The sequence below is a fragment of the Zea mays genome, chromosome 1 (assembly GCF_902167145.1).
Source record: "Zea mays cultivar B73 chromosome 1, Zm-B73-REFERENCE-NAM-5.0, whole genome shotgun sequence".
Lineage (NCBI taxonomy): Eukaryota > Viridiplantae > Streptophyta > Magnoliopsida > Poales > Poaceae > Zea > Zea mays.
Genome location: NC_050096.1, coordinates 264,211,998 through 264,216,015, shown reverse-complemented (window position 1 = coordinate 264,216,015; position 4,018 = coordinate 264,211,998). Strand labels below are relative to the sequence as shown.

At 48.2% G+C, this 4,018-nt stretch overlaps 1 non-coding gene across 1 annotated transcript; it reads left to right on the top strand.

The window, feature by feature from the left end:
- Nucleotides 1-705: 705 nt before the first annotated feature.
- On the top strand, nucleotides 706-906 carry LOC111590638 (U2 spliceosomal RNA). Its single transcript, XR_004855702.1, has one exon. It is a non-coding gene; the product is annotated as a U2 spliceosomal RNA (small nuclear RNA).
- The last annotated feature ends 3,112 nt before the right edge of the window (nucleotides 907-4,018 follow it).

Sequence of the window (4,018 nt, the reverse complement as noted above, 5' to 3'; positions counted from 1 at the left end):
CAGTGTACTGGCCTGACCTTCAGCACAACGGTGTTTTAAGACAGAGAGGGTTCGGAAATAGGGAGGAAGAATAGAGAGGGAGAACAACAGCGAGGAAGAAGGGTAAAAAGGGGCAATATTAATGTACATTACATGCGCGAGCGTTGATAATGGTATAGACCAAATTTTCTGATTTCATAATGGTAGCTAGCCACCAGATATCATGAATTATAATGACATCTTTACAATCCTCGATTTTCATAATGGCATATATTTGAAAACCTATTAGTTTTTCCTTCTGGCATCATTGAATCTTTAGACGGTCTATCACCCTGCATTATTGATCATTAATTGTACCAAAGTGTTATTGTTAAAATTTCAAGTGCCAACCACTACAGGGTGTTATTGTTAAAATTTCAAGTGCCAACCACTACAGGGTGTTTATCGGGTCTGTTCATTCACAAATTTGTAAATCCCTAACAAGTTTTAAATCGCTACTCCTTTAAAAATACCAATTTCGTGTGTAATGTGTCACGTGCGAAAAGGATATATATGTTCTTCTCCCCCACTTCTCACCTGACAATAGGCTATGAGAAACTACCCAAGCCCAACACGACAGTGAGCCATACACAACGTAGGCTCTCACATAGTACCACCTCGCTAACTAAAGGAGGAGGATCGGCCGAGCGAGCTATAAAAAAGGATCGGACTCCATTTCAACCACTCATACATTTCTTGCCCTTTTGTCTAAGATAAAGTGTAATATTTGTTCTCATCAGTTTCATATACGATATGTGGACCATATGTTTACTTTGATATTAAATTTATTTTTTTTGGGTGTCGAGACAAGATCTTCGAGGCCCTAGGGCCTACCGGTAAGGGAGAGCACACGAGGAAAGGACTTCTAGCTGTCAGGGGTCACCCAATAGTGAGGAGGCAAGGGAATCGTCTACCCAGAGAGCACTTGTCCTCGGATAAACCCCGAGGCACTGAGCCTGGGGTTGAGCGTGGTGGAGCAGTAGAGGGGGACTGGCCGAACCGGAAGGAAACTACTCGAGTTGGCTCCTCGTCTGGCCTGAGACTAACCCGTCGTAATTGGCCGGTCGGATTAACTACACATGACACCAGGTCACAGTAGAGAGCTGGTCCGCCCCCACTCATGACCTATGGCCCCTCGGCTTAAAGCGCACTCATGACCTGCGCAACCCTCTGGTTAGCAGTGCACTCATGACTTACGAGCCCCTTGGCCTGCAGAGCACTCATGACCTATCGAGTCTAGGCCTGAGAGCGCAAATCGTCGATAGGACCCACAACGCGGCAAGCCACTGTGAGACCCAGGCTACGAAGGACAGGGGTCGACGTGGCATAGAGATAGTAATGATGGCGCCAAGGCCCACGCTGCCCATGCCAGCTGTCATAATGATCGCGTACAGAGACGACAAGGTGCATGCGGACAAACGGCCACGCCACGGTAAAGGCATTTGGTTTTACCATGTAATAGTGGTTCCTTCTCAAAGGAGCCACCGACCGCCGACCCTGCCATGGCCTATAAAAGGAGGAGGTCGGCCATGAGGATAAGGGGCTGGCTGAACCCAGATGGACCAAGATGAACTAAAGAAGACCCAAGACAGAAGGCAACCGCGTACGTCTGGAGAGACTAGAAGACCTGGAGGCCAGAGCTAAGGCTTGGCGTAGGACACCAGTTCCGTAGTCTTTCGGGCCACTCCATCATAAGAGACTTCGTAGCCTTTCCTCTCTCTCTTGCTCGCTTGTAACCCGCTTGTAACCCTGAAAGGGAAATAGGCTTACACCTTTTCCTAAATGATTTTGGTGGTTGAATTGCCCAACACAAATAATTGGACTAACTAGTTTGCTCTAGATTATAAGTTCTACAGGTGCCAAAGGTTCACAATAAACCAATACAAAGTTCAAAGAAAGGGTTCAAAAAGAGAGGAGCAAAGCAACCGAAGGCTGCCCTGGTCTGGCGCACCGGACTGTCCGGTGTGCCACCGGACAGTGTCCGGTGCACCAGGGAGAATCACTCTGAACTGCTCAGCTTCGGGAATTCTGGGAGCCACTCCGCTATAATTCACCGGACTGTTCGGTGTAGCATCAGACTGTCCGGTGTGCCAAGCGGAGCAACGGCTACCTGCGCCAACGGTCGTCTGCAACGGCTACAGTGAACAGTGAACAGTGCCGACTGCGCGCGCAGAGTCAGAGCAGGCGTCAGATGGCGCACCGGACAGTGAACAGGACATGTCCGGTGCACCACCAGACTGTCTGATGGCCCACTTGTCAGAAGCTCCAACGGTCGAACCCTAACAGTTGGGTGACGTGGCTGGCGCACCGGATAGTGTCCGGTGGCGCACCGGACTGTCCGGTGCGCCATACGACAGAAGCCCTCACCAACGGCCATTTTGGTGGTTCGGGCTATAAATACCCCCAATCACCACACTTCAATGCATCCAAGTTTTCAGCCATCAAACCTCATATAAGAGCTCTAGACTTCATTCCAAGGCACAAACAAAGAGATCAAATCCTCTCCCAAGTCCAGAATCACTCCAAACAAATTAGTGACTAGAGAGAGAGACTTTTGTGTTCTTTTGAGCTCTTGCGCTTGGATCGCTTTTCTTCTTCCTCCTTTCTTGTTCTCAAGATCATTGTAATCAAATCAAGAGACACCAAGTTGTTGTGGTCCTTGTAGTGGACTAAGTGTCCCGTTTGATTGAAAAGAAAAGCTCACTCGGTCTAAGTGACCGTTTGAGAGAGGGAAAGGGTTGAAAGAGACCCGGTCTTTGTGACCACCTCAACGGGGAGTAGGTTTGCAAGAACCGAACCTCGGTAAAACAAATCACCTTGTCATCCGCTCTTATTCGCTTGTGATTTGTTTTCGCCCTCTCTTTCGGACCGATTATATTTCTAACGCTAACCCCGGCTTGTAGTTGTGCTTAAACTTTATAAATTTCAGATTTGCCTATTCACCCCCCTATAGGTGACTTTCAATTGGTATCAGAGCCTGGTACTTCATTAGAGCCTAACCGCTCGAAGTGATGTCGGGAGCATCCGCCATGAGGGAGATCGGGATCGGCAACAAGTCTGCAAGCTCGGGGAGAACACATTCAAGGGAGTCTGCCCACAAGTACAAGGAGGAATCCTCTTCCTCCATAAAGTCCCAAAGGAAGGGTGACAAGAAGAAGAAGATGAAGAAGGTGGTCTACTACTAGACCGACTCTTCGTCACCCTCCACCTCCGGCTCGGAATCGGCATCCGTCACTTCTAAGCACCATGAGCGCAAGAAGTATAGTAAGATGCCCCTTCGCTATCCTCGTATTTCAAAACACACTCCATTTCTTTCCGTCCCATTAGGCAAACCACCGATGTTTGAAGGAGAAGATTATTCTATGTGGAGTGATAAAATGAGGCATCACCTAACCTCACTCCACAAAAGCATATGGGATATTGTTGAGTATAGAGCACAGGTACCAAAGAAAGGGGACAAGGATTATGATTCGGAGGAGGTCGAACAAATCCAACACTTCAACTCTCAAGCCACTACTATACTCCTTGCCTCTCTAAGTCGAGAGGAGTATAACAAGGTGCAAGGGTTGAAGAGTGCCAAAGAGATTTGGGACGTGCTCAAGACCGCGCACGAGGGAGATGAGGTGACCAAGATCACCAAGCGGGAAACGATCGAGGGGGAGCTCGGTCGCTTCATGCCTCACCAAGGGGAGGAGCCACAAGCCATGCACAACCGACTCAAAACCTTGGTGAACCAAGTTCGCAACCTCGGGAGCACCAAATGGGATGACCATGAAATGGTCAAGGTTATTCTTAGATCACTCGTTTTTCTTAATCCTACTCAATTACAATTAATTCGTGGTGATCCTAGATATACACTAATGTCTCTCGAGGAAGTGATAGAAAAGATTGTGAGCTTTGAATTGATGATCAAAGGCTCCAAGAAAATCATCGAGCAAGGCGCCTCCTCCACACCCAAAATGCAACCCGTCGCATTCAAGACAACGGAGAAGAAGAAAGA